The sequence below is a fragment of the Panthera leo genome, chromosome C2 (assembly GCF_018350215.1).
Source record: "Panthera leo isolate Ple1 chromosome C2, P.leo_Ple1_pat1.1, whole genome shotgun sequence".
Classification (NCBI taxonomy): Eukaryota; Metazoa; Chordata; class Mammalia; order Carnivora; family Felidae; genus Panthera; species Panthera leo.
This window is the reverse complement of record NC_056687.1, coordinates 5,280,769-5,306,534: the sequence shown is the minus strand read 5'-3', so window position 1 is coordinate 5,306,534 and position 25,766 is coordinate 5,280,769. Positions and strand designations below refer to the sequence as shown.

Sequence of the window (25,766 nt, the reverse complement as noted above, 5' to 3'; positions counted from 1 at the left end):
AGACCGGAAAGCAAATTTGTAAGAAATGCTTGAATTTTTTTTTTTTTCTGAAGGACTCTAAAACTAACCCCTGAACATTAAAAACAACAACAAAAAACAATCGCTACGACATCACTAATGGACAGAGCTAAACCTAATATAGTAATAAAGTATGGGCCATACTTCAATCAAAGGCAATCAAATTTAGGGGGAAATTTATTAGTTTCGGTGGGGCTGGTACTTTCATCACTAATATTCTAGCTACGTAGTCGGACATGTCTAGATATTGCCTTCTAATTAATCTTTTTTTATTTTATTTTTATTTTTGTAAGTTTTTATTATTTTTTATTTTTGAGAGGGTGAGGAGGGGTAGAGAGAGAGGGAAAGCAGGAGAGAATCTCAAGCAGGCTCTGCACCGTCAGCATGGAGCTCGATGCAGGGCTCAGACTCACAAATTGTGAGATCACGACCTGAGCCGTAATCAAGAGTCGGACGCTTAACCGACTGAGCCACCCAAGCACCCCTAATCTTTCTTTTCAGAATCAAAATAGAGCTGAAGTTTTAAATAAGTTGTTCAAGAGCTAGTATCACACTTATTTACATATGAAAACAAAAGTCAGAAATTTTGGTTTCAGAAAAATCACATCATGTTTGTTCTACAGTCCAAACACTCCATAAAATCCGCATTTTTATTTATTTTTTAAGTTTATTTATTTTGAGGAAGAGAGAGAGAGAGAGAGAGAGAGAGAGAGAGAGAGAGAGAGAGTGCGAGCAGGGCAGGGGCAGAGAGAGAGGGAGACAGAGAATCCCAAACAGACTCCACACTGTCAGCACAGAGCCCAATGTGGGGCTCAAATCCATGGACTGTGACATCGTGACCTGAGCTGAAATCGAGAGTCAGGTGCTCAACCAACTGAGCCACTCATGTGCCCCAAAATTCCAATTTAAAAAAATTTATCAGAAACATTTTGTATTGTGCATACATGTATTAATAATAAAGATCAGGTTTATCTGTATAGATAATAAAACTCTATGAATTTATGTAATTCTGTATGTGGTATATTACTTTACAGTTTATAAAGTGTTTTCACAGGTCCTCAGCTACACCCGAGAAAGGAGAATGGAAAAGAGCAAATATTTCTGTGTCCATTTTACAGATAAAGAAATAGAGTAGAAATTTTCTGACAGCCCCAAGGAAACACAGCTGTTAAGGACGGATGTTAAAAATACATTTTCACATAAATACAATTAAAACTTCAAAGAATTAAGCTTCAGGCAAGTGATTACATGAATTTCTTTGTCAGAGTAACACGTGAGAGTTCCCTTTGAAAAAGAAATACTCTAAATGTCATGCATGTTACTTAACAGAAATAAGCAAAATAAACATGATCTGGGTTGAGCAACTTCACCACTTCCTCAAGGAAAAGCTTTCATCAACTACAAGAAAATGGAAAGGATTGAACCAAAATCAGATCACTAATGTCCCTTTCAGCTCAAACACCCCACAAGTTTATGAATTTATAATTCTCATCGAATAAAGTTAGGGTCTTTTACTTCCACCAAAACTAGCCCCTTGCCCCTCTGACTACATATCAACTGCCACTTTGCCACCTAGCAGGTATCAGGCTGAGGTATTGTTTTTATCAAAAAAGGGCTTGCACACAGAAAGAAGTCCTCTAGAATGAGAACAGAGAGGGAGACAGGCTGCACGGTTTTGCAATAGGACGGCGAATGTGTTTGAATCAATCACACAAAGATCTCCTTCCAACCGAACTCCATTCAGTGATTGCAAAGGAGAAGAAAGGCATTTTGTCCATCCTACCCTAACCGAGCCCTGTTCTTTGTCACTCACAAAAATGATTGGGTCGATTTTCTTTCTCATCTATTCGTTCACAAGTGTGAATTTAACACCTACTCAGTGTAGTCCCTCTGCTGTTCGTTGGGGATACAATGGCAAGTAGACAGGCATCCTCACTGTCCTTCCCAATCTTACATCTATTACTTAGAGCTGTTGGAAATGTGGGCATCTCGTGATGTTCTGGAGTCTAAATGGGCAGAGAGAGCAAAATTCAATAGTCGTCAAAGCTTGAAAAAGAAAGGAAAGAGGAGAGCGTGCCAGGCTTTCTTCACACCGCATTATTCCATGTCACCGATCACCAGGAGAAATGTTATAGATCTGTCCTCTAACTGGACAGCGTTTGGGAAGCATCAGCTTCTGACTACTTGGTTATTTTAACGGAAAGAGTCATCAGTTTGTGGTTTTAAATAATCTTTAAATATTACTGCACATTTTACCTTTTTTGTAGTGAATTTATATCATTTTCTAGTTATAAGCTTTGGGAGTAGTAGTCTTTAGCCTTTCTGGGTCACGCCTGGACAGCGCCTGTGCATTAGCACAATGAACTGCGTCCCTGGTGGCCGCTCTCAGAACTTCAGGGAGGGGACAGCAGATCTGTCCAGTGTTGACTATTTCCTCCAAAATTTCTCTCTGACAACAAGGCCCAATGGGGCATCAATGGGGCTCTCATGTTCCCCTCCTCTACCTGTTTCTTACTACGCCTTTTTTTTTTCCTCTCACTAGCGTTTGTCTGTCTTCTGGCATGCTTCTGTCTTCTATTACATACTCTAATGCACTCAACGTACCTTCTCTTCCTGTCTTTTCTTCTTTGCCATGAATACCACTAAATCTCACGCTGTGTAGACAGGTAATTCTTAACCACAGAGAACACAGATCATAGTGGTAGATGGTGAGGTCACACAGTGTCTCTGAAGAGATGTCATTTGTAGGGCACCTGGGCGGCTCAGTCAGTTAAGTGTCTGACTTCAGCTCAGGTCATGATCTCACGGTTCATGAGTTTGAGCCCCATGTTGAGCTCTGTGCTGACATCTCAGAGCCTGGAGCCTACTTTGGTTTCTGGGTCTCCCTCTCTCTCTCTGCCCTTCCCCTATTTGTGCTCGCTCTCTCTCCCCCTCTCTCTCAAAACTAAATAAACATCTAAAATAATAAAAAATAAAGAGATGTAACTTGCCCCTGGACAGAAAGAGGTGGGTGCTTCGGGGCATCTTGCCAAGACAGGATGGAAATTACCACCTCCAAACATATGTGCACACTATTTACATCCCAGTGCAGGAACCACGATGGTTAAGAGAATAAACTCCATCTTGGGAACAAACAAAAACCTAAGAGCAAAAACACGCATATGGGTGTTGAATACATGGAGAGAATACAAGAAAAATAACATATTTAGAAGGAGAACTTAAAAACGGGAAAATGTATGCAACAATGAAGAAAACATAAGTGCAGTTGAAAATAAACTATTTTCCAGAAACCAAACTCTACACCGGAAGAGGTAACAGAAAAGCACTTCATAAACTTTCAACACTCTGGTCTCAGAACTGCTCGCTGAACAACGCAGTGATAGACGGTATACAGAATCCACACGGAAGATCCGAGGCCATTTGTGCAAGCGGAGGCAGGCATCGGCTGGGTGTGAACTAGGAGGCACACAATTCTCTTCAAAAATTTGCCTTTCAAAACATGAAAGCATCCTCCTGAAATAATTTAAGAGAAACAGGGCAAGTACGAAGAAAATCCAACAACCATCCTCCTTGTTCCCAAAGAATTAGGATAAAGCTGCTGCCTCAGTCCCTTGTACTCTGTTTACAATTCCTGAATCACCTTTTCTCTCACCGTATGTCGTCACTGAGCCAGGGAGCCATGCGATGCGTCATCAGCCCGGGGGACAGGAACGAGGTTCTCCTATTAATTTTCGTGATACGTACTCATTCCTCTTAAAACGTGGCTCATGGTTAAAACTCTGGATTATTAAGAAAATGCCCCAGGCTCTAACTCAACACATCAGAATATAAGAGATTATTGTCTCCTTACTCAAAGTAAACCATGGAACTTCTGGATCTCTGTTTTCTCCTCTAGGTGTTACATAAAACCAATACGAATTTTCAACAAACAATAGTCAGACAATGTAGGTTGCACCAGTATGTATATATGTGTGTGTGTGGTGTGTGTGTGTATATATATATATATATATATATATATATTCTCATGCTCTACGCCAATATCCAGTGATAAGATAAAAAATGCCAAAATGGATTGAAATTAAATTAAAGTTCTTTTTTCTTTATGGAGCATGGTAATAGCATGTACAAACAGACCCTGCAGAAGAATTTACTTTTATTCCTTGTCTTCCCTCTCGTACTAGTAAATATAACATAAATACGTAATGTGTGTTAAATAATGATGGTTATTAGACCATTCTTAACACAGAGCTTCTGAAACCCCAGATACATAACAGAGCTTATGAAATCCCAGACATTCTTCTCCAAAGGACCTTCTGAAGGGAACAACCCATCTTAGATATGAAAACGCTGAGTATGACACCTGATCATTTAATCCTGAAACAGTGGCAAGGGTACAGTCTGGGAAGAGACGGTGAAATACTGTTTCCAAGAAGAGGCAGTGTGCAGAAGTTATTTCTATTTTTGCTTAAAGAGTGAGTTCCCAGCCTTTAGAAAAAGCTAGACCTTCAGTCCTTACAAGTTCATCCCTTCTATGGCTTTCGTCACACAGCAGAAACCTCTCTACTGTTACCGTGAAATAGGAAAGAGCTTTTTCTGAACGCATGCATCCCTTTTCTGAAGTGGAAATCATTTCCAAAGCAATGGTTTCTTACCTTTGTTTCTGAAAATCTGAAAATGGTCACTTCATCAAAAGCTATGTACTCCCACTACTCTTTAACTTATAATTTTGAAAACATACAAAGTAAGGGACAGTTACGAAAATAGGGTGATCCGCAGTATACCTTTCACTTAGCCTGGCCACTCGCTGACAAAGTGCCACCTGCATCACCACTGTCACTTCCCCCAAGAGTGACACAGCCATTGCTGCTGCCGAACAATTTAAAAAGTGTGTTGCGCACCTGATGCCCGTTTTACCTCAGATCATTCAACGTTATCTCCTAAGAGTAAGGATAGGCTTTGATAGAACCACGGAAAGATGAACAACTTCAGAAAACTAAGATTTTATTAGGAGTGTCTTTGGTTTTAAGAGGTGGTGTCATTAAATTCCAACCTAAGGTCGAAATGTTTTCCCTTCATATAAACCAGTCTTTTCTGACTCCCCGTGCCAAGGAACCACACAGGGTAAAAGCTTCTGAGGGCAAGGATGTGTCTTCTGTATTCTCCCCCAGAGCCCCAGGACAGCCTTATACCTAGAACGTGCACAGACAGTATTTGCTGACTGCGGGAGTTACTCTCTGACCCATGCTAATGCCTGCCGAGCATCTTGTGTGTCCAGAACAAATATAGGAAGCGATTCTCCACTGCGTTTATTATCAGTAACGTAGACATAACCCATCTCTTTGGGAGATGATGTATTTTTTTAAAGGATAATACTAAGCATTTTTCCCCCCACAGGTAACCCTCAAACATTACCGTAACTCTTGAGTTATTTTTAAATGTGCTGGGCATTTGTGCCACTGGTTTGGGTTTTCAGTATCTATCCACTATCCCTGGAGAGTTAGTTACCCATGGGTAACACCCAATGATAAGGGCAGTTATTATTCTAGGTTGGTTATGGGACTATTGAATCATGTTATCCTTCTCCCTCCCTTCGCTATCATAAACCAATCAATCAATCAATCAATCAATCCTCTTTCAAAAGACAAGCAACCCTCTCCAAACTGATTTCTATTAAAATTAATTTTTTAATAACTGCTCGGTTTTATCACGACTTCCCCAAATGCTAATTAATTCAAACTCTAAGCTATGTAATTATAATACTTGTGCTGAAATACAAATTATCTGGCGCCCCTGGGGTGAACAAGTTAGAATGTATTTCATGTTCCATTCAGCTATTTCTGAGCCCGTGGAAACAATGGAGCAGCCCCTGGCTGGCACCCCTCCCCCAAGCACTGGCAAGTCCTGCTCCTTCCTCTTTAGCAGGGAGACAGGAGCGGAGCTGACAGCTGGCATCCCGTCAGTTAATGCCCATCTCCGTGGGGCTGGGAGGAACGGTGGCCTGCCAAGTTATTTTTGGCCAGAACCTTCAGGAGCCTTCATTTAGTCCGTGGCCTAAGTGGCCGCGATATACCTGCAGAATGTGAATTGACGTTGCCATGGAAATAGAACAACTCTTCCTGATTCTGTCAAAATCCATCTCTCTCTGTGACCAGGCAGGGGTCAGAAAGGAAAGAAACGCCAGCCCAGGGAGGAAGCAGGAGGAGGGGAGGGTCTCTGCAGCGCCCTACGGTGTTGGAGAAATCCAAATGGCTCTTTCTGCTAAGATACACACACGTTACTGCCTTTAGGGCCCAAATCTCTCTCTCTCTCTCTCTCTCCCTCTTTCATCTCATCTCTCTCTCTCTCTCCCTCTCTCTTCTCTACTCTTTCCTGTCTCTCTTACTCTCTAGCGCTCTCTCTTTCTCCCCCCCCCCCTTCCCCTCTCTCTTTTCTGTTAGCGCTTTTTTCCCCCTAGAACCTAAGACCAACCTTCGCTGGCCTGCTCCATAACATCAACCCAGGTGATAACTAAACCATCCAATTTGAGCATTTCCACGATGCTATTTAATGTTCTGTTTTCAGTCATTTTTTGAGAGAGAGACAGAGAGAGAGGGAGAGAGAGGAGGAGGGGAGACAGAGGCAAAGAGAGAGAGACAGAGAAAGAATCTTAAGCAGGCTCAATGCCCAGTGCAGAGCCCCGACTTGGGGCTCGATCCCACAACCATGAGATCATGACCTGAGCCAAAATCAAGAACTGGGCCCTCAACCAACTAAGCTACCCAGGCGTCCCTTTGTCTTCAGTGTGGATAGGCATTAGCCCATTCTGTCTGGACCTAACCATAAACGTCATGATTTAAGCAGCTGAAAGTAAGGCCGTGGCTATAAGAACAGCAAATAAATACAAGGTAACTCCCCCCTGCCCTCCTCCTGCCTTCGGGTTTACAAAACCTGTCGTTTTGTGGTGGTTCGGGGACCTGCAGCCCTGTGCTGGCCTGAGCCTTAGCTCTTGAGACACAGGAGGGACGCTGGACACGTGCTGTCTGTGCAATCAGGCTCTCCATTCCCTTGCCACTGGGTACCCGTAGCAGCAGCTGGCTCGTGCTTTCCTGAATCCAGCCCCTTGGTCTCACCTTGAAGCACCTGTTTGGCCCTGCAGGTGGCCCTGAACCTCAGCTATAGTCCCAGCCTCTGGGTTGATAAACTCTGGTTCACAGAGATACTAGCATTTAATGCAGAGGGAGGGTATGCCCAGAATTTGGTGGGGCAGGTATGTGTACACACACACAAACACACACACACACACACACACACACACCCTATTGGTTCTATTTTTCTGGAGAACCCTAATATGATACTTGTTTGCTTGAACAACAAACCTAAGCAACAATAACAAACAGGCACCTTTGAAACTTCCATCACCTGGGTAATTTAGATCACAAAGCATGTGCCTTACCCTTCTTGCGTTGTCTGGATCCCAACATTTATAGCTCTTGACTCCTAATACCCGTGAATACGTATATTATTTCAGACCTCTCATCTATTTCAAGACATATAACTACCCTGAGCCAATACATTGCCCGAATGACATTAGCCTTGGCCCTACATTATGCATGCAGTAGATTAGTTCTTCTCAACGCAGGGATAAATTTCCACCAGAAGAAATTCTGTGAGCCATGGACCTATAAACTTCAAGTTAAATTTCAGGGGTGACCTGAAATGCCCACACATCGATACGTGTGTCAGGCTTGCGTGTCGGTAGCTCTGCCTTACTGTAAATATCCTCCTCCTTTTAGAGAAAGTGATGCTCTATAATCATAGCAAGTCAAATGGAGGGTGAGGTTAAACGCAATGCTACTATATTCCAGCAAATACTTTTCCCGTGAAAGTGTGTCAAAATCAAAGATTGCCGTCAACAATTTAAATGTCCTAAATGTATTTACAGTTTTGTGAGTTCTTGAGGGGGCAAAACACACAAACAAAAACACCAACAAACTGAGACTGGATGACGATGGCGTGTATGTAAATCATCACCAATGATTACGTTGAATTAGCGCACGATAACTGAGCTGAAATGGCCCTTGTTTGCTTAGCTTCTAGCAGATTCTAACAAAACAAGACCACAAGAGGCTCTAGAAACACCCTCTCTCTCTGTAGTCTTACAATACTCTTACAACCTTTGCTGTACCTAGAATACGGGTTCTCGATGGGGGGCAATTTTGTACTCCAGAGGACATTGGGTTAATATATTTGGAGACATTTTTGGTCACAACTGGGAGGGGGAGAACGGGTGATACTGACATCTAGTGGGTAGAAGCCAGGGATGCTGCTAAGTATCTTATAAAATGCACAGGACAGCCCCCCTGGCCCGTTAGCAAAGAATTATCTGGCCCCGAATGTCAACAGTGCTCGGGTTGACAAGCATTCTAGAACAAAACTAGGCATAAAATATGTGCTTTCCATGGGTATGTGCTATAATTAAACTGAAGAGGGAGACAGAACTCTTGATTAAATCGAGGTCGGGACTAGGCAGTTAGTAGATAGAAAACTGGTATAAATTCAAAGTGCAAAATGCATGCAGGTCTCCTTAGGAGAAGAGCTAAGCAAACAAAGCCCATGTCAGTTCAGTTATCATGTGCTAGCTCAAATCAACAAGAAGGGATAACAGCAATGCAATTTGTTCCACTTGATTATCGTTCATTTTGCTCAACAGGGAAGTCAGATTTGATGTTCACGATCATCAACCACAAATCCTACAAAGTGTATTTAATAAGAATGCAATGTAGTTTCCAATGCCTTCATTAATTTAATTTTTCCCCTTTGAAACAATAAACACTGATAACTAAATCGAAGTCACATTATCTCTTTGGGCTTCAACTCCCCAGTTTTCAAACTGGAGAGTTGTACTTGGTGAGTCTTTTCAAACTGGAGTTCACGGGCCCTTGCTGGTGCATGACAAATATTTTCCCTTGGAAAGGAAACAAAATTGATCAACTGATGTCTATAGCTGGTCGGGGGCAAAACAACTTTCATTTCATGTCTACATCTTCAGGGGGGCTGTGTATTAATTTGAAAAGATATGTGCACCCCTATGTTTATTACAGCTTGATTTACAGTAGCCCAGATATGGAAGCAACCCAAATGCCCATCTGTAGATGAACGGATAGAGAAGTTGTGGGATACACATGTGCAAGAGAATATCCTCAGTTATAAAAAAGAATGAAATCTTGCCATTTATGACAACACGGACGGACCTAAAGGGTACTATAAAATAAAGACAAATACCATATCATTTCACTTATATGTAGACCCTAAAAACCAAAGCAAGCAACCAACAAACGAAAGACAGAAACAGATTCATAAGTACAGAGAACAAATGTGGCTGCCAAAGGGTAGGGGTATGGGAAGATGGGCCAATTAGGTGGCGGAGATTAAGAGGCATAAACTTCCAGTTTTAAAATAAGTCATGAAGATAGGGGCGCCTGGGTGGCTCAGTCGGTTAAGCGTCCGACTTCAGCTCAGGTCACGATCTCGCGGTCCGTGAGTTTGAGCCCCGCGTCAGGCTCTGGGCTGATGGCTCAGAGCCTGGAGCCTGCTTCTGATTCTGTGTCTTCCTCTCTCTCTGCCCCTCCCCCGTTCATGCTCTGTCTCTCTCTGTCCCAAAAATAAATAAACATTAAAAAAAATTTTTAAATAAGTCATGAAGATAAAAAGCAGAGCACAGGGAACAGAGTCAGTAATGCAAAGAGTGTCTCAAGAATTTGAATAAATGTGAGAGCTTAATCTGATGAACAGAATTTGGTTTATAACAAAACATGTCACATCTACCTTAAAAAAAAATTACTAGTGGCAGTTTGGGTCCTTAAGAAAACTGATCATAAACAACTTAAAAGTTAGAATTTTCATGAACAAATTCTCCCAAATTAAACTTTTTAAAAATTTGGTATTTTTCAACACAAGTAATCAAAAAAAAATCTAAAATCGGGAAAAGCAACAAAGAGATATTAAAAAACTTTTATTGTTAGTGTGGTTATGGGAGAACACCACACATGGGAATTCTCTTTCTTCCTTGTCTATGTCTTTATTTCTGAACTTCTCCAGAATATTACTAGCGTAAAAATACTAATGCAAAGAAGTAACACAATGAGTATTTGTAGAATGAAGTCTTCCCCCCCCCTTTTCTGCTGTGATTAAGGAATTTACAATGTTAGATTTTGTTAAAGTTTAGATAATTGTAAAAATTGTACTGCATATGTATTATATATACATATAAATCTTAATTAACTTCTCTTAATATATAAAATCTTAACTCTATGTTAAGATACACATAAATATAAACAATAAAATATAAGCATTTTATAGAGTTAAGCTTTTCTAGCATTTTGCGGGGGGTGGTGTTGCCATTTATTAATAATCAGTGCAATCTCTTGGTATACAATATGTCAGCTAAACACAGAATTTGGGCCAGCAAACTTACTCATTCATTTTTTATTCAGTTTTTCTGGTGAAAGGTGACTTATTTGGCTCAGGGAAAAAAAAAAAAACTTCATAGATACCTATGGAATTTAAGCACATTATGTTAATGCACATGACGTTGATACAAGGAATAATGCTCCCGAGATCCCAGAAAAGTTCATGAAAACTTCACAAATAAGAATGTGCACTTCACCACTTGTGTTGGCAGATGGTGTTCCCAAAGTGGATCTTTATTCATGGTGTATTTATTTCATGCAAATATACGCATATAATAGGGCATCCAATAAATACACCTGGGAACATAACACTAAAGAGCGACGCCATGCCCCCAGGGTTTGAAAGAGTCGGTCTCCCTGTTTTCTGTCTAGCAGAGGGCAGGGGTGCATTTAGAACAGATCAGAATAGATCATTACAGAATGTGGGGCTTTGTGTCACAGGACCCAGACCGCCATGAAACAAACACTATTTGGGTAAGAAGAACATTTATACATTGCTGATGAACTCTTCCCTGAATGCATCAGTGGTTTGCTAAGATATTCAAACAGTTTTTGGTGGCCTTTGATTTTTATCACCCAGCCTTCTGCACACCCAACAACATCTAGGATCCCAGCAACTACAGGTGTGATCATCATTTCTTCTTCTCTCCTGTTCTTTCCTGTTTTGCTTACTTGCTCTCCGTTTCCACAATGTCCATCCATCCTCTGGGCCCTCAGCCCCGCCGAGCTCACTGCATCTTTCCCCAGCACACTTTGTTCCTCTGGCCCATCCTCTCCCTTTGGGGGCAACGTATTCCGTGGTTGGGATGGCGCCTCGTCCAGCCAAAAAGAGCACGGACTTTAGAGTCAGATTTAGTTCCTGGCCGTGTGGCCTCACAAAGTTCACTTCATGCTGTGAGGCACCTGTGTTCCAGTTCTGGCCAAGAGGGGTCCTACTGCAAACAGCTGCACCCCTGTACCTGAGAGCCTTCTCTCGCCAGCAGTCAGGACAGCGAGCGTTGGGGGGTCAAAGTCCCCAGGAACAGCTCTCAGCCACAGATGCGGCAGGTTCCTTGTCTGTCAGGTATGATCATTCCTTAAGGGTAATCCACCAGGTCTCTCGGGGTTCCCCAGGTGGGACTGAGCCCCCGTTACGAATGGCAGTAACTCATTGCACAACACTCACGTCGTTGCCTTCTTTCCTTTCCTGTCTCCCTTCCCTAATTCCTTAGGATATTTTCTGGGACTGCCTCTGAAATGAATTGCTTGCACTCAATTTCTTATCTTGGGGTCTCAGGGAAGCCCCATCAGCTGCTCAAATGGGACTGGTTCTAGATGCAGAGCTGTGATGTCCCTATGGCTGATCACTCGGCAGGGACCGTGTGTTTTCAGGAGAGACCTGAATGTGGAGGAGAGGGCAGGATATTGTTCACGCTGCATGTGACTTAGCACAAGGCCAACCCTTCCAGGGAAGCTCTACTGCCCCAAATGATCTCCACCCCTTTTCCTGGCTTCTTCAGGCCAGGGATGTGAGGGCTACTCATGGGGTCCTGGCCTTATGGACCCTGGTCCATGTGATCAGAATATTAATTAAACAGAATTGTTCCATTGCTCTCCCCTTTCTAGCTATGTAGAGACAAGGCCATCTTCCAGGAGAGGGTTGGGGTGAGGGTTGGCATGGCAGGTGGATGGGATCTGGAGTCCTGGAGATAATGAAAGTAGTCTGAGAACCAGCTAGAAAGCCAGGAACTATGCTGACTGAGACACTCTGGAGAGAACCACAGGCAGGGGCTTTGTGTCTCACGATGACCTATATGATGAGGAAGAAGTCACGGTGTGCCAGCCCCCAACCGGGACTTTCAGAGACCTTAAACACCTTCTCTCTCCCTGAACCTTGCTGAGATGCCCCACGGACGAGCCCGGGCTAGGCTGCTGATGACAAGAAGCGAATGGAGCAGTTCCTTCCATCACGCCAAAACACAGCTTGGCCATCCCCCAAAGCAGAGCCACCTTGCTGACAAGCGGCTGGACCCAGACTCATGCATGCCCCAGCCCGGGTGAGCCCAGCCCAAACCGCCAACCTGCAAAGGCACCAGCCGAACAGATAGCCCTTGTTTTAAGCCACTGACTTTTGAGGTGGTTTCTTCCGCAGCCGTGGGTAACTGAAACGCCCTGGCACAAACCCAGTGTTTTCATCCAGCAGTGCCGGTTCTGGCTGTCATAGCTACTGGTTCAAAGGAAGCCTGAAGCCACTCTTGCCTCCCAGGGAGGAATCCTGCGTGAAAGCCTGAGACAGGACCCCCGTGTGGGGCTCTCCTTTCTCTCTGAAGAATGCGCTACTCAGAGCTATGAGAACGTGAGAGCAAGCCTCTCGTCCAGACATCCCCGAGATTTCCACAGTGTCTAGTGACACAGGTTTGCAGCCATGCTCCCTCTTTGTGTCCCAAAATATCATGGCCCCATTTTAAAATTGCAAGCCCAAAAGTGATCCTTCAGCACTGGGCTGCTTCAGTGCCAGAGACTACAATAGTCCTCAAAGTCCTCAGGACGATTTGGTAAGTTACCATCGATTTTCGTTCACAAAGCTCTCCCTGATGCGCGCGTGGCCAAAGCCACGACTCCTGGGCCACAGTGAACGGTGAATGCTAGAATGCCATTCCATGTGGAATTCTCTTCTTTCCCGCATGTGGCTCAAATAAGATACAAGAGACACAAGGCAAGACTCACCACATGAAGCTAAGGACTAAAGCCGTACATCTAAGAACATCATGGGATCGCTTTGTTATATTAATTCCCGGCCTCTGATATATTGTTACACGTATTTAGAAAACGTAAAATATAAGCATTTTTTTTTACAAATAGGATATGCATAAACATTTGCTCTGGATTTTCTAGGACAGCCCTGGCTTAAAATATCCCTTCCCAGTATTTACCGGATGGTGTTATTCCTTGACCTAAAAGAAAGACGGCTTAGCTACGATCTTCATGTTTAGATACTGTGGGCACCGTTGCCCTATGTTACTGATAAATTGTGAGTGTTCGTGCCTCATATTTCTAGTTCCAGGCTCGGTTCCTTAAAGCCAGAGGCTTGAGAAATGCCCTTATGTCTCTCCTCCCCTGCTGCGGGACAGTTATTGTGTCCTTTGCTTTTGCTGAGTTAGTCTCGAGAAATCACCTTGTAAAAGCAATGTCTCTGGTTTCAGAATCCAGGAAGACAGCTGGTGTAGCAACAATCAGTCGGGGTGAGTAGCCAGAGAATCCTCATAGGTATGCTTCGAGACATAGTTTACCCTTAGCAATGTCAAGGCTTTCCATTTTGGGCCCCTCTTTTTCAAAGCATGCCATGACACTCACCTTTGGGAAGGTTCCTGAGCGAGTCACCAGAAAGCTTTTACCACACCTTCCAGGGCTAAAAGGCACTGACAAACATCCATCACGAGTTTTGTGTGTTTCTATTACAGAACGTGGTGGGGTTCCTTGGTGGCTGCTAAAATAGTTTGTTGTTTTTTTTTTCCTCTTGAATAGGAATTATGTTTGCAGAGATTTTACTCCAAGCTCTAATGTTTGCTTGTGTTGATTAGGAGCAACCTTATCTTAAAAGTCCTGGATCCTTTCAAAGCCTTCCAAAGCCACATGGATCTCCTTAATACTAAGAATTCAGCCGATCAAAGGTTTGTATCCGGACCCTCAGAGACTGGTGGTCATTTCTGTCTGTCAGTGGATATGTTACAATCATCTCTCTCACATCAGCTCCTACACAACCCTAATCTTACTGGATGAGAAAGATTCGAGGTAAATTTCTAAGCTCCTTAGCCATTTAGATATAAAAGGGCTTTAAGAATGTTGCCCGCATGTCTCTGAGTTTGGAAGAAATGTTCATAACCACCTTAAAAACCTACCTTGCTTCTTCGAGGGAATATTTTTTTTTTCACTATAAAATATCAGAGGATTAGGATACCCCTTGGCCATCTCTCCCTCTGGTACCTGTCTTTCTTCTCTTTTATGCAGGAAAAACAAAACTAAACTAAACTAAGAACCTTTATCTACCTAGAAAGCATAGTTACAGGATGCAATAAAGTTTATGGAAACAGGATTGCCATTTTTTATTTGCTACTGCCCCCAGCAATACTTTGAAGAGACAGTTTCTACATTGGAGATATACTGTCTTAACTCTGAGGGTGCTGTTTATTTTCAAGGGATGCCTCACCAACAGGATGAAATAACACACACCAAACTGTTGACAATTGCCCCAGCTCCATATATAATTGGACCTCGAGAGGGGCTGGACCAAGCAAAAGACACCAACCAGCACCTGGAAACTGGGAAATACAAATTCAGTTCGAAGAAAGAAAACACCATCAGTTCTCCCAATATTGTTTATCTTTTTAGAATAGCCGTCCTTATTCTGGACTTGATCATCCTCTTCTCTTTAGAATCACACACAGACTTGACCAAGGGTCTCCATCTGACCCTTGTTGGTAAATAAGAGTGTGGCAGAAAACCCTTTCTTGTGGTCGAGAAAGGATTCCCACCCTTTTAGGTGACCAGTTGTCTACGGTTTATCCATTGGGAAACTCTGATTTCAGGTGATCCCTCTAACTGCTTTCGCACTGAAAGTAAAACCCTTTGACCCGTTTTACGCCATGTTAGGAAAATTCTGAATTATCCCACATCCACCCTATAAAAGGACTCAACTGCCTGATTTACAACAGCAAATAACCTATTTTCCTAGAGAAAATGTGTTGTCTCACATACAAAGACAGTCTCCCCTCCACCAAGAAATCCTGGAGATACTTCAAAATCAACCTCCAACACCACACTCCTCCTTCTCCACCCGAAACCCACACTTCGCCTGGTTCCCTCCATGGGGGCTCCCACCCAGTTCCCAGTAAAGAAGTCACCTCGCCCTCCCTCTTTTTCCTTCTCCCTCTCCGTCAGCATCCGTGGTGCCACCAAGTCCATTCCACTCTCTGCCACGTCATCTCTCAGCTCTGCCGGAGTCCTGTCCTCTGTCCTCTGGGTCAGGCTCCCCACAGCTCTCACCTGCATTATGACTCAAGCATCACCCCACTTCGGGAGCTGGCCAGCCCCTTGCTCCCAACCACTTGCTACACCGCAGGCAGAGTGGAAGTTTATATTGCAAACGTGATTGTGTGTCCCCAGCAGTGACGTGTCTGTGTCTCCTTAACGCAAACAGGACCATTACTGTGGCCCACGGGACGCTGCAGGGTAAGTGCCTGCTGGCATCCACAGCCTCCCTCTCTGAACCTGATCTGTCCCCTCCCCCACACCCTTCCCCACCTCAAGCACACCACACTCTCTTTCTCCTTCAGGTCCCCTCTGCATGACACCCTGCCCATGTCCCCATATCTGTCTCACTCCACATCTCCCCCTGTACGTGAGTGTGCCTGCCTTTTCCTACAGGGGACATGCCCACGGGTCCTGACCATTTCTTCTCCCGGCATCAGCACACCTCGTTGTCTCACTGGAGCCTCGCAGGTGTCACCGCCTGCCCTGCAGACAAGGCCTATGTCAGCGTCTCCCACTCTTGGGCTCCATGCCTGGAAGCTTCTGGCTCACGGAGGGGGCTGCTCAGGAAGCGTGGGGCAAACGGAGGACAATGTGGATTCCACCAGAGAATTCCACCAGAATTCCACCAGAACTCCAGGGAGCGCAAGGAAGCAGGCAGAGGTGTCCACCCTGATCCCCGAGCCTTCTCCACCAGAGGGGGCCCCACGCGTGGGAGGAAGCAGGGCTCTGGCCATTAGAACCCGAGCCACGTGACGGACAGTGCTGGTCCTGCCCCCTCCCTGCCTTCCTTCCAGACAGAAATTCAATGAAACTGATGAACCAACAACAAGGAAGTGCAATTCAGCACCCCGCTCAGTCCTCTGCCCCGGTGACTGACATGGGTGCCACTTGCAGACGGGCACTGGGCCGAGGGAGGGCAAACGTGGGTCAAGGACATTGGGCCGCCAGGCGGCAGAGCTGGGGTCCAACCACCCCAGACTCCAAAACCCGGCAACTGAAATAGCCACAATCTCTTCAAGATGAGAGGCGCCTGTGTGGCTCAGTCGGTCGGGCAAAACTCTTGATTTTGGCTCAGGTCATGATCTCACGGTTCATGGGTTTGAGCCCCGTATCGGGCTCTGAGCTGACAGTGCAGAGCCTGCTTGGGATTCATTCTCTCTCCCTCTCCCTCTCCCTCTCTCTCTCCCCTTCCTTCCCCCACCCAATAAATAAATAAACATTTAAAAAAAAACGACCGATTCAAGGTGAACATCTTCAAATACTGGAGAGTTTTTACATTATGTTTTAGTCAACTCTTTTATCCTTTCATTGCTGCTTAAGAAAAAAGGTCATGTAAATTGAGTGGCTCCAAATAAATGTTGTTTTATATAAAAGAGGTGGTTGTAGACACTTTATACAAAGAAATTCCTTCGGTTCACAACGGTGGGCAACAAGGAGAATGAACAATGAGGCTCAAATACTAACAAATTTCAGATAAGGCAGCTATGGTTTCCAGTAAAACCGATGGTTAATCCTATCTGCCTACCCCCCGCCACACACACCTAAATCCTCTCCACTGTTTTGCAGCAGACCCCTCTGGATGTATTCTAGGCACTAAGGATATGTCACTGAAGGATCAGGAGACACACCCCTCCCCCCCCCCCCCCCCCCCGATAAGAGGGACACGGATGCCAAACAAGATAAAGGAGTGTGTGAGGCGGCATGGATGCTACAGAGAAAGAGAAAGGGAAGTGAGAAGTGATGTCCCATAAGGTCATGATTTTAAATACAGTGGTCAGCTAGGTCACATTGAGGGGGCCAAGGAGGCTCCTGACCAAAAAAGAATGGGGGAAAGGAGATCAAGGGTGACAGGTGTGCTGTGAAATGAGATGGTCAGGGCCATCCTGATAAAAGTGACCCAGGAGCACAGACCCAAAGGGGAGAGACAGGGAGAGACAGTGGTCACCTGGGGAGAAAGCATCCTGAGCAGAGACACCTACAAATGGAATGACCCTGAGGCAGAAGTGTGTGGGGAGTGTTTGGAAACATCCAGAAGACTTTGTGGAGTAAGTCAAAGAGACAGGGATAGAAGGAAAAGTCCAAGGGCAAGGGGACATCTCACAGTGCCCTAGGGACCACCAAGAGAGCCTCAGTTAATGGTGTTATATAGTCAGACCTCAGCCTGGATCTGTGTATGTGTTAAGAGAAAGAATTTCATTCGATTTGACTGACTTTACCGGTAGGATAAAAAAAAATCTCACTTGTAGCTGGTCAGCAAAGGCAGGGAAGTGGAATAAAAAATGATTTTAAGGATCCATAGGTTGCTTCCAGATATTGTAAAGACAATGGTACTTCATTATCAAAGCTTACAGATGATCAAAACTACTCTCATCCTCTTCATTGTATCCACACATGTACAAATGCATGTGAAAACCATTTCTTTATATTGTGTTATAAACGTACAGACATGATATTTTAAATATCCCAAGCCTATTTAAAAGTTGTTCTCTCTCTCCAGTATCCCAACTTAAGGTCACAAGCACAACATTTAACCAATGTATCAACACTGTTCAAAGAAATGAATCCACTATCTATTCATTTCCCCATCCATCCATTTCCCCATCCATCCATTCACCCACCCATGCACCCATCCAACCATCCATCCACCCATGCACCCACCCAACCATCCATCCACCCATGCACCCACCCAACCATCCATCCATCCACCCATCTAGCTACTCACCCACACATGACTGAAAGCATATGAGTCAGTATTTTAAAATTTACTTGAGTGACTCTCCTTTTACTTTATTCCTACAGAAGATCAGAAATCTATAAAGTAGATGATAAACCCTTAATACCAATGCTCTATATTAAAGTAAAACTGTAAACAGGCAACTATACGCTTTTTTTATCCATTGAAATTAAGATATTCCCAAGGTATGGTATACGAAAATTTTTTTATGAAAATTGACTTTTGTAACAAGAATAGAAAACTTCACCCCAGGTGGCAAAATCAATTCAGATTCTTTTTGACATTTTCTAACCTTCGAATTTCTCTAGGAGCAAAGTAGTTGTATAAAGACTATATTCTTGGATATTAATTATTTTGAGTAGTTTCCACAGGGAAAAAAGTAAATGTCATTTGTGACAGTTCAGAAGAAAGTCAAGGTTGTACTTTCTCTCGTCTATAAGAAAAGGAAAAAGAAGAAGATCGATGAGGAAACACGTGCATCTCAAGTGTAGCTGGAGGGGCCTCTGGCATCTGGACAGCATTCACGGGAATCAAGGTGCACAGACCCGGCTCCGAGAGACTTAGCCTGAACCCCACAGGGAGGGATCAGCTTTCCCCTTTTACTCACAGGCCAATGACATTCATCACCAAGAGCTTGTTTTCATGAACATATTTCTTGACCAACATTATTTTCACTTGAAGAGTACTTTAAAAATAATATTATCCAGGATAATTATTTAGGAGTGGAATATATATAGATTTTTTTTAATTTATTCATCATTTTATGCAATACTTTTCTACAGGGTAATTAGCCCATAGTATTCTTTTATCTATTTTTTTTCTTATTCTCTGATTTGGAAATAACGTATAGAATGGCATCGAATAATGGGTGGCCATAATGATCTCTGCCAGCATTACCTCTAAAGTTGCCATAGCATTATGATGTAGTCTCTGAATTTCTGTGAGGTCAGCTAATATAGGACAAGAAAAATAGAAAGTTCTAGTTTTGGGGAAAAGGATGGACTTGTGCTTTAGACTATGCCTGGGATAGACCTGGTTCCCCAAGAGGGGGTCAGGGTTAAGAGTATGACCTTTTATACCAAGAAGTTGGGTTTTGATTGTGGTCCACCATTTATTCTAGTCTAATCTGCATCTTCACTTAATCCTCTGTGCCTAGTTATTCGTAAGGTGAATACAACAATCCTTCCTATCCTAAGGGTTTAGGGGAGAATCGAGTGATATAATACATATTAGAAGATTTACAAGAGCGGTGCATGCAGGGTAAGCACTAAAAAGAAATGTTTGCTCTGCTTATTATAATACACAGGAACTTGGGCAAATAAGTCCCCTAGACTCGTGTCCTCATCCATTGGCAAAAACAGGAACAGAGTTAGGGCAAGGATCAGCTGTGACAGCACGTGATTCGTCCTCAGCAAACGCCAGCTGAAGCTAGTTCTGTCTCGGTGTGCACTAACTTCCTTATAACCTTTGTCTTCATTTGCTAATTAGGACATGAGATCTATGACATTTTATAGGGTCAAAAAATAAACTACTGTCATCATAAGTACTGTGTAAATTCAGTTTAGATGTGATAACATATTTTTCAAAGCTGTATTCAACTCAATTCTTAACACACATGAACTGAACATCTACTATGTACCAGGAGCTGGATGTGCGGATATATAAGAGCCAGTTTCTGTTCTCCAGAAGCTCAGAGTCTAGTGGGAAGGACCAGCAGACAAATATAGAACACACTCTGGGCCGGTGGGTGGGAGACAGACAAGTTGGCAGATCACACAGGTGTTGGACAGGAACCTGGATTAGAGCAGAGCACGAATTCTCAACCTGTCCCACATATGCCTTGCAGGTTGTCTAGAACAGAATCCCACTTGGGCAGGCCTGGACACGGCTTGTTTGTTTGTTGTCAGGATGGAAAGAGAATTAAAATTGGATATTTTGAGCATTTGACTGAAATTGTATTTGTTTGTTTTTAATGTTTATTTATTTTTGAGAGAGAGAGAGAGAGAGAGAGACAGAGTGTGAGCTGGGGAGGAGCAGAGAGAGAAGGAGACACAGAATCCGAAGCAGGCTCCAGGCTCTGAGCTGTCAGCACAGAGCCTGACGTGGGGCTTGAACTCGCAAACCATGAGATCATGACCCGAGCTGAAGTTGGACGCTTAACAGACTTAAGCCACCCAGGCGCCCCTAACTGAAATGTTAGTGGACCTTACGCTCACTCCTAAAACTCTTCCTCATGTCAAAGCTCAGAAAGGCCATTGGATTTTATAAAAGAGAGCAAAGTTGTCTCCTAAACATCCTACCTCCCTCATATTATTCTATCTTGGGAGATCCTTTTATTTGTTTTGTTTTGTTTTAATTACTTGGACATGGTTTTAAAAAGATTTATTATCAGGAGGAATTGTGGCTAGAAAGGAGGCAGCTTCGAGCAAAAGGACAATAACTGAAGCTGGATCAGCTGGTATTTATTTCTGCCACCTTCCACGGATATGATTTGAGGCAAAAATCTCAGCATCAGATCCCATGTTATTAAAGAAAATGGTTTAATTTCCCTACAGGATTGTTTTGAGAATCAAAAGGATAATATATGCTTTTTAAAATCTTACACATTGGAAAATATGATAAGAGGGGCCACTGTGCACAGACAGAGCGATCTACCTTGGTGAGGCACATTGTTATTTCCGGTAGAGGGGAGCTATAGCAGATTTGGGAGTCCTGACCTGCCCACCAAGTCCTCTGGTGCAAACCTGAGCCCAGAACAAAGCTCTCAGGCACTAACGTTTAAACCAGACATATGTGAGCATTGTATTCCCTTTGTTTTCTTTTAAAGGCGGTTTTTTTAAATTCTGATCATAAAGGCAATTCATGTTCATGATAGAAAACTTCAAAAAAAAAAAAAACGGAAAAGGAATAAAGATGTTGAAATGTACTAAGTTGACTGTTTCTACCTAACATAAGCACTTAGAACTTCACGATATTAGCTACTGAACCCTCTCAGTTACCCAAGAGACTGGTACAATTACTGTCCCCATTTTCCAGGAGAAGCAACTAAAGCCCAGAGAAATCAGCATGCCCATCGCGCTGGCGAGAAGTGTGGTCTACAAATCCGAATAACTTACGTAATATCCTTTCTGTACAACCCGCCTCCCCGCAGTGGCTGTCACAGACTGTGTGTTGTTGATCTGTGTCCCTTCAGTCTCTAAGTCCTTGGTCCACTCACTGACACAGCAGCTACTTTGAGAAAGCACTCACTCCGTGCAGGAATTGCCCCACGTGCTGGGGACAGAACAGCCAAGCAATCAGTGGACAGAATGGCGCCCACCTTCCAGATGGGGTGCGAGAAAGAAACTGAGGAAGAGGCGTGCTGTGTCAAATGGTGTTAAGGTTATGGGAAATCAGAGCACAGGGGAGGAAGAACTTTGTAGAACTTTGGCTTCTCCTAGCATGAAAGGGAAAGCCACCAGAGGATGTGAGCAGAGAGTATGAGCTGCCTTACATTTTTACAGAATCACTCCATCCATCCATCAGTTCCACTGAAGTGCCCAGGGAAGGAGGAATTATTCTCAACATGTGAATTTGGGGACCACAATTCAGTCTTTCTCAGATAGCATGCTCTTCCCTTAATTAATCCCGTCTTATGACATTAGAGCGGCCACAAGGGAAAGAACAATTTTAGCTTTCTCACAGTTATTTGAAAGCACTGCCCATTTCCAGAAACATCTGCAAGGACAGAAGTCAATAATCACCCATTTGTAAGTCAGTCTCCCTCTCCCCTCGCTCCTCCCTTTCTCCCCAACCACCTCCTTTTTTAACACGTATTGACCAAGTCAATGTTGAGCAAATACGATATGTTTAATCCCCAGTACATCAGACCCTTATTTGGAAACAGGATTCCCGAAGAGGCAATCGGAGATGAGGTCATCTGGAGTAGGAGGGGCTCAGCTCCCTGTGAGGATGCAGGCAGACATGGGGTGATGTGTCTACAAGCCAAGGACCGCCAAAGATGCTGGGGAGCACCAGAAGCCAGGGGAGAGGATGGGCAGATTCTCCCTCCCCGCCCTCGGGAGGAACCAGCCCTGCCCACACCTTGACCTTGGACTTCAGGCCTCCGGGACTGGGACACAAGAGACTTCTGTTGTGTAAGCCATCAGTCTGTGGGACTTTATCACAGCTGCCCTAGCAAACTGAAACACGTCCCAAGCACTTCTGCATAATGTAAAGTACCCCCATTTCTTCCATATGGCTTTACAGCTCCTTGGGGTGGGGGCCAGCGGTATTCATCTTGGGGCCTCAGAGAAAGTGCTCCGTCTACGCTAATTAGGAGGTGAGTGAGTGAGCTGGTGGGCTAGGGACCAGCAGAAGGGGCAAACGCAGGGCTCAGCTCACGCTGGGGCAGAGCAGGGGCTCCCCCACGGTTTTGATAGGGAGCCTAGCTCAGAGATGTAAGGGGATCCTCACTGAGCCCAAAGCAAATCACCAGGAATACGGAAGAGAGGGGCCTGAACCCAGCAGGACCCACTGCATCCAACCGGCACCGTCCTCCAGGAATGGGATCTGGTGGTTACATCATAATACGCGACTTCCTCAAACTTATTCCTTATTGTAACAGCTCCAAACCGTAAAGTGCCCCAGTTTTAAAGTGTTCTTGGAAAAAATTCCACCTTAATGAGCGATCCCGATGTCTCCATCGTGGGATCACGTAGAATTTGGCCCAAACATAAAAGGGAACAATCCCTAAGCATGAAATGAAAATTCGCTTTGACACGGTGCTTACTCTCTCTGTTTGCCATCCTCTGAATCCTACAGCAATGCTCTTACTTTATTTTTGTTTTGTTTTCTTTTCTCCTGGTGTAGTCTGTGGACCGCCTGCTATTAAAATCATCAGGGATGTTGTTTTCAAATCAGATCCACGGCCTCTCAGACGGACTTGCTCAGTAAGACTGGGAAGCAGGGCATACACAGCGAGAAACAGGACAGCGCCCTGAATTTCAATGAACTGTTCAAGTGTTTCGTACACAATAAAGGTTGAGATCTATTTCTCTGGGCTGCATCTTTCTTACACAGGCAAAGGGGTAGAGGATAAAGACGCCATTAAGGTAAATTAACTCATACACTGGAGAGAAGACTTGCCCTTTATAGGATGAAAAGGAATCCAGACAAAGATTTATTACAGATCACGATTTGGGGCCAGGGAGGAACCTCATGATCACAGTCCAGTGGTTGTCTGGGGAGCTCCACACCCCGGAGTCCCCAGGGATCCCCAGGGGAGGAGCAGGTGGGGGAGGGTAGGTGTGGGGGTCGGGGACAGCGTTGGGGGCAGGCGCTGAGCAGGCTGGACTCTGGGTCTCCAGACGTTCACGTGGGCTCAACCAGAGATTATATGTTAGAAATACTGAGATTGCAGATGAGATTTTATTTAAGAAAAGGATTTCACCGCTTCATAACAAGTTTGCAATCCTATGACCATTTGCAAATGTAATGAACAGAATCACAGCAAGATGGAATACAGCTAAAGTCACCTATAATTAGTGGCCAAGCTGAGGCAAGGCCATGCTTTCCTTCCTGTGCATATGCTTTTCCCAGGACGAGAAAGGATGGATGGTGTCATCGGTAAATTTATAAAAATCAATTTGTAGGCTTTTTGCAAAAGGGAAATAGGGCATAGCTGTCTACATTCAGATTAAGGTGCATTCCCTGTATGCGGACATAATCCAGGGCATTCCTGGTGGCTCTCTCTTTACATAATGGCTTTATTAATATTTATTTTTTTTTTAGTGCTATGGGGAAAACACGATAAAGAAGACACTGCCTTTAGGCTCAGAGCACCTATAATTTTAGTATGGATAACTTTTTGCAAATGGTGTTATACAGAGTTGCATTATTCATTTAGGGATGCTTTACTTTCATGTATGATCCAGCCTCAATATCCTTATTAGAATTCATGAATTCTTAACAAATATTGACTAATTATCAGTTGTCGGGCTTGTGGGCTGTCCCTTCTACATCAGAAGCCTGCTCACCCCCCTTCACATGCACAACCAAAACACAGAAAAACAAAACACTCTCTATTCATTAATTCATTCACTAAACATTAATTAAGGCACGTTTAGATTCTCGAGAAGGTAGAGTAGAGATCAAACAGCAATTCCTCTAAGAAGCCTCCATCGATTTTCCAGATAGAACCAATCTCTCTCTCCCTGCTCCTCGGGGACTTGGAGATTCCACTTTAACACAGGCACGATCTGCTTCCTGTCGATCTTAATTACCAAGTCTATCCCTTCCATCACCCCCACACGGGACTGGGTTTCTGGAGCACCAGGACCATGGTTTATTTTCTTTGTGTGTTCTTCTCTCATTAGATATGGGCTTCATCCCTCCAAATCATATGAAGCTTGGTAAAAGAGCCAACAAGTGCAATTTTCTAGGATACAAAAGCTGGAAAATGTTAATCAGAAAAAGACGGATAGTACACGAGTATTTACAAAAAGAAACGGCCTTCCCTTTGATATATGCTCTCCCCTGCACTGTATCTCTTTCTCTTTAGGCCAAAATGTCTGAAAAGGGTCCCCCTCCTTTCTTGCACTCCGGTCTGGTTTTAGCCACATGAACTCCACCCACAAATACTGAGCGAACCACCAAAGCACTGACAACATATTTTATCAAAAGAAATCGTTAATGTATGTTAACAATGAAACAAGGAGTGTTCTGGAAGAAAATAGAGCTGCACATCACATCAATATCATGTTGCCACAGGAGAGGCCTTTCTATACATCAAAATAATGACAAACGTCACAATTTTTACAGGCCACCATTATTTTTTATTTCCGTTTATCTGTGTCTTCTACGCATTACAAAAAGATGTACAAACTTTCAATAAGAGAGAAGTAATTCACATTACTACACTCTGACTAACCCAGAAGTGTCTGAAGAGGGGTCCACGGCAGTATTCGCTGCATGCTTTGAACATGTCAGGTGGAGGGTGAATTTACAAACAGAATAAGGCACATAAAATAAGCATCAGATAAAAAATGTTCTAAATCCGCAAGAATAAACTGCAAAGCTTAAGTGCAAGTATTTTAAGAGAGGAATCTTAACAACCTCGTCCCAAACGGTTCTTTGTACTGTGCTTTCAGTCTACTCTATTCAGAAATTAAGAGTTGTTTTCTTGCTAATTAAATGAATAGAGGTCTTTTCCAGAGCTGAACTTTTAAACACACTCACTAAAACACTTTGAAATATGTGCTTATCATTATTAGGCAGCGGGTTTCTATAATTGACAGGAAAGGATTTTTCTTTCCGGTAGGGTCTTAAGTCTGAGGCACTCTGCATATATGAATTTTGAAAAGTATTGAGAGAAGAATACAGGGAGCCAGAAATAATAAAGGAAATCAAGACACAGTTAAGGAGAAAGATACTTTGTACTAACACCTGCAGTCCTGTGGGTTTTCAGAGAAAGATATGCGTGCATAGAAATATATGCATTAGAAGACCTAAGGCCAGCTTTCTGAACATTGTGGTCTTATGACTAAATCTATCAAACACACGTTAACAAGTAAAAC

At 43.6% G+C, this 25,766-nt stretch overlaps 1 protein-coding gene and 1 long non-coding RNA gene across 4 annotated transcripts in view; both read right to left on the bottom strand.

Moving 5' to 3' along the window:
- The window catches only part of DSCAM (DS cell adhesion molecule), a 754,840-nt gene that overhangs the window by 434,034 nt on the left and 295,040 nt on the right, over window positions 1–25,766 (bottom strand). The gene's annotated exons all lie outside the window — the stretch shown is intronic.
- LOC122229598 lies at window positions 14,524–16,043 on the bottom strand. 3 transcript variants are annotated; one of them, XR_006207073.1, is made up of 3 exons: window positions 15,893–16,043; window positions 15,347–15,488; window positions 14,524–14,764 (listed from the first exon to the last, which is right to left on the bottom strand). It is a non-coding gene; the product is annotated as an uncharacterized LOC122229598 (long non-coding RNA). The 3 variants fall into 3 exon arrangements; XR_006207075.1 differs by having other exon boundaries at window positions 15,919–16,043; XR_006207074.1 differs by lacking the exon at window positions 15,347–15,488.